Source organism: Triturus cristatus, chromosome 9 (assembly GCF_964204655.1).
Source record: "Triturus cristatus chromosome 9, aTriCri1.1, whole genome shotgun sequence".
NCBI classification, from domain to species: domain Eukaryota; kingdom Metazoa; phylum Chordata; class Amphibia; order Caudata; family Salamandridae; genus Triturus; species Triturus cristatus.
Genome location: NC_140592.1, coordinates 717,217,561 through 717,231,473, shown reverse-complemented (window position 1 = coordinate 717,231,473; position 13,913 = coordinate 717,217,561). Strand labels below are relative to the sequence as shown.

General features: G+C 45.7%; 1 protein-coding gene and 1 long non-coding RNA gene across 4 annotated transcripts in view; one reads left to right on the top strand and one right to left on the bottom strand.

Annotated features, from left to right (window-relative positions):
* Window positions 1-13,913, top strand: part of LGALS12 (galectin 12) — a 197,004-nt gene that overhangs the window by 29,809 nt on the left and 153,282 nt on the right. The window lies entirely within an intron of this gene.
* LOC146798591 (uncharacterized) overlaps window positions 1-13,913 on the bottom strand; it is a 128,276-nt gene that overhangs the window by 109,714 nt on the left and 4,649 nt on the right. The window contains exon 2 of the long non-coding RNA XR_014968729.1: window positions 13,266-13,334. This is a non-coding gene — a long non-coding RNA (uncharacterized LOC146798591). The remainder of the gene's footprint in view (window positions 1-13,265; window positions 13,335-13,913) is intronic.

Here is a 13,913-nt window from a genome sequence, read left to right as displayed (position 1 = left end):
TGACAATATTATGAGTATAGGTCTATAGCAAGCAACATTTACCTGGTACTGCTTTCTATGTTAAAAAGATTGTGTTGTGATGCATGTTTGATACACAGTTGTCGCGTCAGATGTGTGGATAGCCTCTGTCCTCATTTTCTGTGTTTTTAATAATTGATATTTATTTGTTTCTAATAAAGACTGATGCTAACCCCCACCCAGGTTTTCAGTTTCTAATCTAGCAAAGTGATTGCTTTATGTAACTGGAGAGTAAGCTTTGTTGAACTAAAAGTGTAATTTGAGAGATTTTCTATTAACCCTTAAAGTCCAATAAAACTGATCTATTACATACTGCTTCTCTGGGAGCATTGGTGCCGAGTTCCCAACAGTTCATCACAGGTACAGGTGACTCAGTGTAGAATTGGTCTACTCTGGCTACCACGAATGCACTCAAGTGTTCATTGTGCCCTACATCCATGTGTGTAATCGCCTATTCATCAATGCCCAGTAATGTTCCATTCATTCACCTTTTGGCTCATTCTCACAAAACCTTCTCTGCATGTCTGGTTTATTTATTTTATTTTTTTTTTTTTTACGGAAAGAGCTGCTTCTAGAGACCCGTAATGCTGACAGTGTAAACCCATAACTGAAGAACACTTGCAAAGCGCAGTAAGAGACATCCCATTTATTACACCTATGTAATCTTGTGTCCTTCTGAATACAATAAGGTATTTTTTTCGAATGACAGCTTAACTGTGTCCGTTCAAGACCAAATTATTATTTGTTGGTCAATAAATGATAGTGTCAAGTGAATGTACATACTTTTCTTTAAGAAACCTTTGTATTTTTGAAGAGCATTGGAATCCCTTTTGCACCAAGGTGTATTAAATAAAAAAAAAAAATGCAAAGTAACAGGGCCATAGAATGTGTCACTTTACTTTTCCTTACTCATCACAAAATTTAGTCCACGCTGCCTCGTAAATTGGTCCTCCCCACAATTTGATGCCAGGGGCCCTAGCTCTGAAACTGACCGCTGCCATGCCTATTTGCCAGCTTTCAATGGTTTCATTCCCCTGGTGTGGTGATCGAAGCCATTCGATCTCCTGATGGAAGGGTCACCGCATGGAATCGGCCAACTCTTGGCCAGGAACAAAGTGCGTGAAACTGACCTGCAATCTTTCAGGCTGACCTCGTGCACGTCTCCATTGCAAGTGCATCAATGCTGCGAATGTCCACAAAACCAACAGAGAATACATTTAAGATGCGGTGTATCCACGGAAGGGTAGCCAGAGTTTCCAGAAGTGGGATTAACCGCTATAAATTGTTCCACATAATATCTTGATGTAAATAAAGTCTTTTATAAAGCGACACTATCACCTGGAAACCCTATGTAATGTGTCATAAATGTGCTAGCACACTCTTAATAACTGTGTCCCACACCGCTTTCCAAAGTAACCCTTTACTCTTCTACCTCGCCATTCCCTGAGAGTAGATCTAACAAACATTAACAAAGCCAATAGATCAGCTTTAATTCGATAAAGCATGCAAGACATGTAATTATTTACAAACTCTGTAGATACACAAGTAAATGGATGCGCTAATGGTTTGATGCTTGTAAGGGTAAAGGGATGCTAATGATGGCGGTACCGCCATTGCCAGTGGTAACGGTGATGAAGTGATAATGTTGACATGGGAAATAGTGGTGGTGCTGATAGTAGTTGTAGTAATATTAGTGCTTGTAATGGTGGTGGCAAGGGTGGTGTTGGTAATGATGAATGCAATCGTAAAGGTATTGGCGGTGGTAATGGTAAGGTGGAGCCACTGAGCAAGGGAGCTGAGCCAGCAGAAAACCAAGAGCGGCCAGCAACAGAAGAGCTGTTTAGCACGTTTGGGATTAGAGCTGGTAGTCCAGGTGCCGAGACTTGTTCACAAGCGCCTGGCAGGAGCCCACTGCGGCGACATCACCGGTACAGCCGAGTGTGAGCTGAAAAAGAGCTGGGAACTGGGACCTGCTCTCAAGCACCCATAGGAAGCACAATGGGGCAGCATGACTGGAGCTGCAGGTTGGTATAAAAGTCCAAGCAGTAGCCTAGGTGCAAAAAAGCCCCATTAATAAGGAAGTAGGGCTGAACAGGCCCCGGGACCCAACGGTACAGATACTTTTAGGTTAAGGCCAGCCGATGTTTGAAAATAACAAAAACAAAAAATTAACTAGGTGGCCATCATAAGGTCAGGCTCGCACTCCAGTCCTGACAAAGATAGTAAAAAGAGTGCTGTTTAAAAAAAAAAAAAAAAAAGGAAAAGGATTGCTTTCTGTGTACAGTGCATGTATGACAAATAATTGAATGTGTGATGATTGAGTGAATTTTTCAAATGTAAAATACTCCCGTATGCAATGTAGTGAACGTCCTTCACAGGAAGTGGAATGACAGCAAACATCCAATGGCTTTTGATAAGATAGTAACTGTGACCACCTCTTCTGGTTGGGGAAGGGCAGGCAGGACCTACTGGGCTCTAACAGTGGAGGTTGAGGTCATTAGCCACTGGTGTCCTGGGGTCTGTCCTACTGCAGTTGAATTAACTGTGCCACGTACTGGCATTTCCACATTTGGCTGTCAGGGTACCAACAGTGAGTAGCCCTAGACCTTTTCAGGGAGGTAGTGTTGGTGCAGGAAATCAGAACTCAACCATCATACACCATGACTTATCATCCAGCCCAGTTATTTTCTTTTATGGCAAGAGAAAGTACTTTAATGCCACTGCAGTACTAAACACTACACAGTTCAATGCTTATGATTTTCAGACCTGTACTATGTTGTGTTTTGTTGTTGTGCTATGAGATGCTACAACATACCCGCCTTCCCAGTAATGGCGCCTCCTTCCATTATGGTGAAAATCTCTCTGTTACTACCTCCAACCCACTAAGCGACCAAGCAAGATTACACTCGTCAGACAGATGGTTCAAAAGCCGTCACCGGCTTCATGAGCTACTCAGTTCAATGTTTTTTTGTCGTTCCGTCTGTAAATAGTCTCAACTGTGCATGTCGAAATCTCACACATGCTTGTTTATTGTCCGTTGGAACAGGCTAAATGCTGTTTTACCTGGTGGTTACTTGTGGGTGACCTTGGGTGTTCATCAGACACGGGTTGCACTCACGCCTCCACTGCTCGATTCTTCTTTCGCATTTGGAACTGAGGTGGCTGTAGGAAGGTGGATATCTGACTATGGTTACCCCCAACTTTTTGCCTAGTGTCTAGCTGGTTTTTCGACTTAGTTGGCCTGAGATCCTGCCATTCAGGGTCTCAGGCTGTCTGCTCTCTCCTTAAAATGGACTCCATGTACCCTAGGTACATACACAATTGGTAAGGATCACCTTATTGGACCCTGTACAGTGTACCCTAGGTACCCAGGGCATAGGTGTACCCTAGGCCTCCCAGGGGCTGCAGCATGTATTATGCCACCCCTGATCTGGCCTTCCAATCAGACACAACTGGCTGATCTCTCAGCTGGGGCAAGGTCGTGTAATCACCCCTTGCTTAGATATAGTATATCTGTATCTACCTTATATATAGACACGTGTACCTATCAGCCACTCCTATGGCAGGCCTTAACAATCCTGGAGGCAGAGTGCTTGGTAACATGTGAGATGGTGCTCTAGCATGAGCTGAGCCTGTCTGCAGCTTTCGGAACCATGTCCTTATAGCTGTTCTATGATATAGCCTACCATATACTCTTAAAGTGCCTTATAATCTTAAACGGTTATGCTAACTATGGTTTGGCTTTATCAAAACATGTCGTGTAAGGTGTCTTAACACTTTGGAATAATACCCCCATACCATTTCTGGTGATGAGGATATTATTCCTCCCTTCTAGAGGGAGAGACATGTTAAAATCCTACTTTGCTGTTTAACTCTAACCAAAGCCTCGGCATCACAAAATGGATGCTGCTGCCACAGACACAAGTCTGACCTCCTGCTGCTGGGAGTGATCCCGGCAAGGGAGGCTTGGACAATAGGTTTCCTGCTTGGGGAGGTGCTAGCACCTCCCCAGACAGACTTTAGTGTATTGGGGCAGGGAGGGCTGAAAGGAATGAGACATGCCTGGGGCACACAAGGTGTCCCATGCATAGTCCAGTTCAAACCGGTGCTGGGGCACTCCAGCCCCAGTCCTGGCGCGAAACTGGACAAAGGGAAGGGGGTGTAACCACCCCCCTCCCAGGTCCCACCCATAAGGCGTGACCTAGCAGGTATCCCAGCCCCCCAGATTAGTATAAGAGTGGGAGTTGGGCCTCAAGACTTTAGATTATCCTGAACCTGCAACTTTAACAGAAACTCTAGACCTTCGACATTCGACGAAAGAAGAAGACTGAAGAATCTCCCTTGTGGCCAAGGAGTGGCTACCCTGTGCAAACAGGCACCATCAAGAGACTACCCTTTGCTTTGCTCCAGTTCTACGAGGGACCGACTGCAGAGCCCGACCAGAGCCTTGACTTCCAGACTTCTCCGACCCTGATCCACATCCACAGCCGTGCTGAGATCCGTGGAGGCGACGAGAGACGTGGGACCGGCTACCTGGGAAAAGTGGCTAGTATCTTCAAGCGCAGCTTCTGAGGCACCCTCGAAGTTGTGCACCGGGGATTGAGAAGCCCCAACCCCAAGCACCATCTGCACCGAAGACCAGCCCCCCACACTCTACGAGTCCTGCGTGGGGCCCTTCTGCATTTTCCTGCTTGCCGCGTCTGTCCGGTTGCTTGCCCGCTGGCTAGTGGCCTTTGAGACGACGCACCCTGAAATCTTCAGCGCTAGTTTGGCTCCTCCAGACTGGCTCCCGCTTCTCTGCAAAGAAGAAGCACCCCAGACCTTCCTGGTCTGCACCAGAAGCAAGTCCTCCGTTCCTCGTGGGTTCCGCTTGCCAAGGCTTGGTGAGTCCTAGTCCAACTTCGCCGCCGCCGACAGCAAGAGCCTTCGTGGGACAGCTCGCCTCCTGGTCCTGGTCGTCCTCGACGTTCCCTGGTCCTCGTGGCTGCAGCGACAAGCTTCACCTTCACCTGCAATCTTCACGACATCGCCTGGTTCCTTCCTGGTTCCACGTGGTCACTGGCTAGTGACCTTGACTCTGTCCCCTCTGCTTGCAGGTATCCTTTCTTCCTGATCCCAGCCTTGGGATCCACCGGACACTCTTCACTGACTGCCTGTCGGCATCTTTCTTCAGGCATCCATAGGAGTCGACGACGAAACCCGACGCAACTTCACCCCTATGCACCCGCAGCCTGTGGGCTAGGTAACTTGGGTACTCCGGTGCTCATCAGGGTAGTGACTATCCTAGTGTCTAGTTTTCCAGTCTCGACTTCCTAGCTACTCCGGAAGTGTCCTAAATCTATCTAATTCAAAACTGTACTATTTCTATCGATTATACGCATTACGCGTGAGTGTTTCCACTCTGCACCTGAATCCCGTGGGCCTCCCACTTCCTAACCTTTGGTAGTATAGTGTAGCCCCAGCGATTCCCTAGGCCTATCCTATTTCTGTGACAGTGGTCCTTATACCACTTACTTAGTATATGGTTTGCGTGGCCCCTAGGGCCTAACTGTATTACTTACCTGTGTGACTTAATGTATGCATAAATAAGACTGTGTTGTACTTACCTCGAATCTCATAAAGAGTGCTGAGGGTTTGTCTAGAATAAATACACTTTATTTTGATCTGTTGTGGTGTCCTTTCATTTGGTATTCAAGGGATTGCAAATGGTATAACAGCTGGCTTCACATGCCATTCAGAGTTTAGCCTAAGACTGCTCTTGTCCATGCTACCACTAGGATAGCTGGTCTATAAGGTTGACTTTACAACCAATCACCATAAGGGTTGTTTGGACTGATATAAGGTGTACACTAGAACTAGTGACATCATACATCAGGCCAACTTCTCACAGTGGCCTCATTCGAGGCAAGATAAATGGGACAGTCTGAGGCCTGGCCCTACTCCAGTAGTAGTGGCCCTCATGGTCAGTTGCAGTCAGGTGCTCAGCAGTGGCAGTTGCATGCTGGCTCCAGGCTGCATTCCTTGTGGGGGGCACTTGCCCATGCCACACTGGTCAAGCTTCTTTGCTTTGGTGCTGGCGATATCAATACGAGGTGGCCACCAGTCTCCTGAGCCTGTGGTGGACTGCCGTGCTTCAGAGACACAGACCCTCTGGTGCAGTCTTGTTACAAATCACGGGTGACCTGCAAAAAGCGTTCACAAGACCCCTTTACAGCACCGGACACTCCTGGATCACTCTCTTGGTTCGTCTGTGCTCTCTGGGGCTCTTCGCACTAGGAATAAACAGATATTCTCCACCTGGACAGTCTCTACTCCTTCAGGGCCAAGTACACTCCTTCACTCTCTCAGCAGGTAGACAGGTTGTTCGGCTCTTTAGGCTGATACTAAGATCCTCCAGCAGAAAGGGCTCACTTCAGGTGATGCCGCCTCACCCGTGGAACCCTCTTGGTGTTTCCCTCCAGGTCACAGGTCCTCTCCTGGGCCTCACATTTTGTCAGGGGCATGCTCAGGCTTGTGCCCACATGCTAGATTCGTGTAAAGCCTGAGACAAAACAAGTCCCAACACCAGTTTCTCTAGCAAATGAGCACTTGAAGCAGTGGTACATCCCTATTTACCAAGGAAGCGCCATTCTATATCCAGCAGTAATAATCCTTCGAGGCATAGAAAATAAGAAATGGTATAGAAAGATGATGGGCCAACAAAATGAGATCTGCATTTAAGCCTAAAAAAAATAAATAAGGAAATCAACGAGAAAGATGAGAGCAAGAAAGAACAAAAGATAAAAAATCCATGCGGAAAGAGAAGAAAGGGGAAAAGATATATATGTATGATGTGCCTTTTTTTGTTTTCTTTCTGCACTCTCTTTTTATAAAAGCAAATACAAAATTTTAGAACAGAAAAAAGTAACCCTTCGAGTCAACTGTATGTGTATACACTAAAGGTGTAATAAATGAAACTCTGACAGACACTGAAGCTTAATAGGTCATTCATATGCAATTTAGTTCACAACCTAAAGCCATGGCGGGAAAAAATCTACCTTGGTTTTTATCTACTCTTTAGGCTGCAGTGAAAAAGGGCTAAAGAGAAGAGCTCGACTGCCACTCAAGCGCCCGGCTTTGATTTCCCCTGGAATTTGTGCATTCTAGCCAACAATCTGCGACCCGAAAGAGATGGGAGCTTTCGGATTTCGAAGCCACTAATGATGACCTCACACAATCCTTGGCCATTCATGACATCAGAATACATGTGTGCAAAAATGTGCCGGAAAGGGGTTGGTGGTTTTTCATAAGGCACCCCGGGGTACATGGATTGGGAAGCTCCAGTGTTTTACAATTTCAAATGTATGCAGCCCTGGTTATGGGGTTTTTAGATGTAATATTGTGCATTAAGGAAACGGGATACTTGAAATGTAAAACTGTCTGTCTTCCTCACTCCTTGTGGCTTCAGAGAGGGGGGGGGGGGGGAGTAGCGGCTTACAGGGTTGGGTACAGAAGTAATCCAGGACGAGAGAGGATCATCGGTCTTTTTTTTTTATTTATTTTATCACCTCCTGCAAATTTCGGCGAGGCATGGGTTTACTTCTGGACAATGTAAATTTTATTCATGAACATGAAAAAAAGTAGGGCGTACTCCTGTTTAAACTGAGAGCTGTTTTCACAGCAGCAGTGGAGCCAGTCAAGCACCTCTTGTTTAGCTTGAGGTCTGAAACAATATTAATTGTGTCCTTTGCACTCCTCTCAAACACGAGGCATGTCGGTCCTCCTACCACCGGGGATATTGTCTACTCTTAAAGTATAAGTACCCACAAGAAGACTAGCTTCTGGTACAGGAGTTCCCTGGCAAGAGGCATCCTCCAGACTCGCTCACAATCAAGATTTCGTGGGGAGACTCTCTGTAAAACCCTGCTTCAAGCACCTGGACCTGCACCCCTGCCTTTGGAACCTCATTGATTCTGAGCCTCTATAGCTGCAGTTGATTGGCTCTTAAGGCTTCTTTTAGTCCTGAGTAGCCAGCCCTCTTGAGGATGCTCTGGAGCATGCTTTTGTTTTTAAGTTTCCCCTGCACAGCTCTTGCGATGAACTTGTGAAGTCTTTTGTATTTAAAAACAAACCTTGGCAGAGCCAGTAGATCTCTCCAATGGAAGACCTAGTGGCTTTGTCAATCTGGTCGGGGTGGAAACTGGGATAGTGAAGATATGGAGATGAGGTGGGTGGGAGGGGGAGAAGACACAGGGTTGAAAAAACGGAGCGGTTGGGGATAAGTAAAGCGCTACATTTATAATGCCTCACCAATGTGTTTTTAAGCAGGATAAGCTGACTCCCATTCAACCACTTTGCCTTCGCAGTACCGGTGTTTGAGGCAGCCTCAAAATGTCTAGCATTCCACCGTTCATTACAGGAATTGGCTGCTGCGCATGCTGAAGTAATGAGCCACGCACAGAGGTATGCGCATACGTAGTGTGCCGGTTGGTAGCCCCGCTCCTCCCCTGAAGAACCTTCTCAGGTGGTCCAAATCTGCTAATGGATCGAGCATTATTAGGATCAAAATGAACAAATGATTTTTATATCACATGGCAACATTTTAAAAACAAAACGTTATGCTCAAAAGAAAGTAAAAACCAAAATGATCACAACTTGGAGCGACTTTTGTCACAGCGAATGTGACGAAAAATGGGAACGAAGCAACTCAAAACTCGAGTCCTTGTGTTAAATGTGACAATAAACGTGAGTGGAGCTCAGAGTGACATCTGTCCCAGCAAATGTGACGATAAAGAGGAACAGAGCAACTGAAAATATGTGCGCTCGTATTTCGGACAGAAACCAACAAAAAAAATAGTGCGCTTAAAGAAATAGAAATGGCCGAAAGTGGAAGCCTACTAGTAATAGGGCCATGCTCTGCGGGAGGGAGCAAGATACCAAATGGCAGAACAAACAACACACTTTAACCAGATGGTAGCAAGCATTTTAGAACGGCACTTGAGTGAAAATCGATGGCCGGACGGTAAAGACCAAACATTATATCCTGCATGTCTTCAAGAGATGGCGCATCTACTGCCTAGGTAAGTCCTATCAAATCTTAAAAGGGGCTTACAGCCCACCCTTACTTCTGATTTGTTGGTATGCTTGTCACTCTGTTTTCTTTGTTTTCTGTTGGTTGCAGCATGCTATTTCCTATTGTGTTCGTCCTACTCTTTGTGTGTTTTCGTATTAGTGGAACTTTTTCCTCCTCCTTTTATGGCACTATTTTCTTTGCACTCCAGTGTGTTTGGCGACTGCATGCTTTTTTAGATCTCGCCTGGCGAACGCAGCGCAAAGTGCCGTCTGTTGCCAGCGAGATCTATTGTTGCTGACTTGCCTCGGAAGTGGGACAGGAGATGAGCAAGCGCAGGGAGAGCGGATTGGAGCCTGTGTACGCGCACGTACAGCCACGCGGTGTGCACATCTCCTGTCCCCCGGACATCCCATGTGCACCCGCAGCGTCTCTTCTCGCGCTCCCCCCCCCCCCACCTTTCACTTTGGCGAGCGAGGCTCGTCTCTCTGCTGTTCGGTCCCCACGTGAACACAGCGCGCGCATTACGCACTTTCACTTTCGCCCTACCCGTTTTATTGGTTTGCTGACCTTCGTTGTCATCTGGTATTTTGATCCTCTTTGTCATTTTTTTTTTTCTTTCATCCTCATTCTCTGTGCCGTCATTTCCCCTTCTTCTTATCTTTCTTCTTCGTTCCTGTTTGACCAATGATCCAGTTTTAGCTCATGTTCAGTATGGTACTGATACTGAAAGTGTTATTGTAACGTATTAAGGCCAGTATGAAGGCCTGGGTGATTCATGAACCACCCGTTCTGAGGGGAATGAATTGTCTGTGGTTGTCTACGATGCGAATATGGCTGTGCAGAAAAAGGTAAGAAGTATGCCCATGTGGGAAACCCAAAATCACTCTTAATTCCAGATAGGTTTTGTAAGAGCATTGCTTTTTTATGTTTGAAAAGTGGATAATAGATGCCAGTAATTGTCTACGTGTGTGTTAGGGATATAAATGTTTTGTGTATATATTTGTCTGGATAAGAGCAACCATAATTTTATACACACTAGAAGAAAAGAGAATGATGCTCCTTTTTTCATGTGTAGAACGTTATGGGCATTGCATACACTGGAGTTGGTGGGTATATGTGCAGTTTTTCAAGTGGAAAATTGTTGGGCCGCGAGTGTTCCCTGCATGGTATATGGGCGTGTTCCTTTGCCCTGACTGCTTGTATATCTGTTTTCTTGCCTCTTATTTTGACCCTAGTATCACACTAATCTAGCATTTGCTCAAATGCCTAAGCATGTCCCTGGCTATGCAAGGTCCTGCACCTTTGCTATGACCTGGAGGGCCTTCCAAATGGTAACTCGTAAGTGGGCTGGTAAATCCTGTCCCTGTTCTGGGGTATAAGAGATAAAGTGGTGGTGGCAGCATGTTTTTGAGATTGATAGTGTGATCTCACCTTTTGTCTGCGTTACTGTGAGTGTGGCCTACAAGCCCCACTTATGTAAAGTTGTTTATAGGTTCCCAGATATGTGTATGTCCAGAACCTTACACTGGCATTCCGTGTGTTTGCATATGTGAAGTAGTAGGGCTCTGTGTATGGGAGAGCTTGAGTACAGATGCCACTGAGATCCATTTTGGATGCACCTGGCTTCATGTACAAAAACCAATGCAACAAGCATTTGCAATGCAATAGGTCTCGCATTATTAAAGTTTGATCTATTGGCATTAATAAAAAATGCAACCCCAATAGCTGAAACTTTAATAATGCGAGACCTATTGCATTGCAAATGCTTGTTACTTTTGTCCCCGCACTCCGCTGTACACAAACCATCTGCATTACACACAGATGCATTCATTTTTAGGCTCAAATAGAGAATAAGTCATTTGCCCAGAACCACAGGATGTTGAGCCTCCCGCCCAGACTCGAACCCAGTTCCCCAGCTACAAAGGCGGCTGCTCAAGTGATTACGCCATATCCTCCCTTCTTCCTCACCAATCACTTGATGTTGACCCTCCCGCCGAGGCTCGCAACCTGTTCCCCCCCCCCCCCCCCGCTTCAACGCCCCCCACATTCATTATTTTGTAACCCCGTCGCCATTGTTCTTTTAAAGCCTACCCTGCTTTCCTCCCGTTCTCCGTTAGAACCCGCTGACGCCTATATATTTTTTTTCTTAATTCTTATTCTCCCGCACTTGCAGACTGTCTACCACCCTCTCCTCATGTTGCTTCTCCCATTAAGCTTTCGCCCTCCTCCCGCGGTTTGGCAACTTACTGCCCCCTGTCTTCCTCCTGCTGCATTGTTTGCCCTCTCTCACCCTGTCCCAAGTGGCTTGTTTTATGAGGAATAATCTGCAATGTCGGCAGTGCGATTGTTCAAGGTGAGGTGGGGGTTACAGGTGAACAGAGGGTTTTATGTTTCTTGCACATGATTTGCTTCACCCAATAGCTTCGATGAATTTAAGGGTGCTAAATAGTGCTATGGTACATGAAGGCTTCTGGGAGCGAATGACAAGGCATTTGGTCGCCCTGTCGCACAAGGTGAGCAACCACTCTGCAGTGGTGCTCAATCACTGGCCCCAAACAGTTAAATCAGAGGAATGTGTGTTGGAGCTTCCTCCGTCGCCTCCTATATTTGTGTTTGCCTAATATGCATCAGGGATGTTGAACAGCTTTTCATTGACTCTAAGACTAAGTATTTAGCAACCCACTCGCCTGTCCTGTCACAGCAGAGACTCCCATGAGGCATTTTGTTCAACCAGGCTCACTGAAGCCTTCCTTCCCCACTTCCTGATGGCACAGACAGATTGCTTAAGGGGGGGCCCTCATGCTCAATAGGCCGCCGCTTAAGGGGGGGCCCTCATGCTCAATAGGCCGCCTTCTTTGATGCATTAGAAACGGCCTGCTGGAGTTTACATGCTTTAGTCCTATAATTTGTATATCATCCTTATTTTCTTAATCATTTATTGGAGTTAGATGGGACATTACAGCAGAGCTGCTCACTTTGGAACTGAGGAACCAGTTTGATTCCCAGCATTGGCTCAACATCCTGTGATTCTGGGCAAATCAATTAACATCCAGTATCTAGAAAATGAACGTGACCTTGTGTAATGTAACTGGTGATTTTGTACGTTCTCCAGTTCCCAAGGGCTAAGATTGTGTTATATAAAACTGCAAAACATTGTTTGGCGTTGTCAATTGTTTAGTGTGGTTAAAAAAAAAAAAAGCTATGACACGGCCAGTGTCATAGTGCTTTTTTCCCCTAACGTTCAGCCATGCTGCAGTACAACATGGCTTCAAAACATTGACAAAGCCAAAAGAGATCACATGGGAGAAACCTATTGGCTTTGCCAATGCTTGTGGCATTTGTTTGTGCACGCAGGCAATAGACGATCACTTAAATCAGTAAAGTTGCCGGGTTTGCTTATGGATGTCTGTGCATGGTTTAGAATCCGAAAGGTAAGAGCTAGCCTCTCTGCTGAGGTGCAGATTGATACACAATCACATCAGCGTCTCTGATGTACATCTGGACATAAGAAATTCTTTAACAAGCGTTGGCAAAGCCAATAGGTCTCACCTATGCGAAAGCTGTTGGATTTGGCAATGTGTTTTAGCCATGTTGTATGCTAGTGTGGCTACTTTTCAGCATAGCTAAAGGTTGGTGGGGGAAGTGGGCTGCTGTGGGGTAGATTCGTGTTTGGTAGATTGGAGCAGATTGTAGTAGATTGTGGTGGGTTGGAGTGGAGTGGTGTAGGATGGAATGGGATGGGGTAGATTGGAGTTGAGTGTTGCTGTGGCCTTTATGCTACATCTTCTGCACCTAAATGTATAATAATCTAGGGCACGTGAAGGCGTTTTTGGTAAAATACATATGAGAATGTGGACTTGGGCACAGGTTTTAAGGAAAAATGGAGTAGTTACTGCGCTGCAGAAAACTGAAATGCTTTAAATAGACACATAATTTGTACACAATGGAAAGAGGTGGAATACATATGATACGGAGGACACCGGTTTTAAAGCGAAATTGATTAACTTCAGCACTGGCCAAAATTGAGGCCCTTTAAAAAGCCACTATTCCATGCCATTTGTTTGGTGCTGCAAAAAGGAAGTGCTGAATTACGAAACAAATTAAGGCAATGACAAACGAAACCTGTAAGATGAAAGTTAAAAGCTACCACACAGGTGTAGCATGGAAGTGGAAATAAGAATGGGGAAAAAAGTACCTTGAATCACTGTGCAAGCTGTGGAAGGACACTCATCAAATGAAATCAATTAGTACCTGATCCATGATCCTGAGAAATAAAAGAAAGTGACATGAGGGATATGGTGGGCAATTAGGCAGGTAAGAAGAATGACAATCAAGCCAGCAAATGGTAAGTAATGGGCCGGCCCCAAGACCTTTATTGTATACAATAACCCTCGCAGCAACGGCGCATGCGCACGCAAGACCAGAAAGGCCACATCATGGAACCATTTTGTCACAATCCTGAGGAGGAATTCTGGAGTTATATAACTACCTAGGCTCGGGTTCCTGGCCTTCTGTCACTGTCTTGCCCCAGGTTCCTGGAGTCGTGCCACAATATTGAAGCATGTGGGCAGATTTTGCTGTTAAAAATAGGCATTTCAGAGCTATGACAGGTTTTATTCGTGAAATGGTTCCTTTAATGATATCACATTCTGATGCCAAATTCCTAAAGTTGTCATTATCTGATGAATGGTTCTTAAAGTGATAGCAAGAACAATTCTAGGTTTCTGCAATGATGTCACGGGCAATCTTCAGTCCGAAGGGTGTGAGGGCCCATAATTTAGAATTTCTGCCTAAGAAGAGGTTTTGATTAAATCCAAAATTGCACACCGGTCTAAGACTCGAC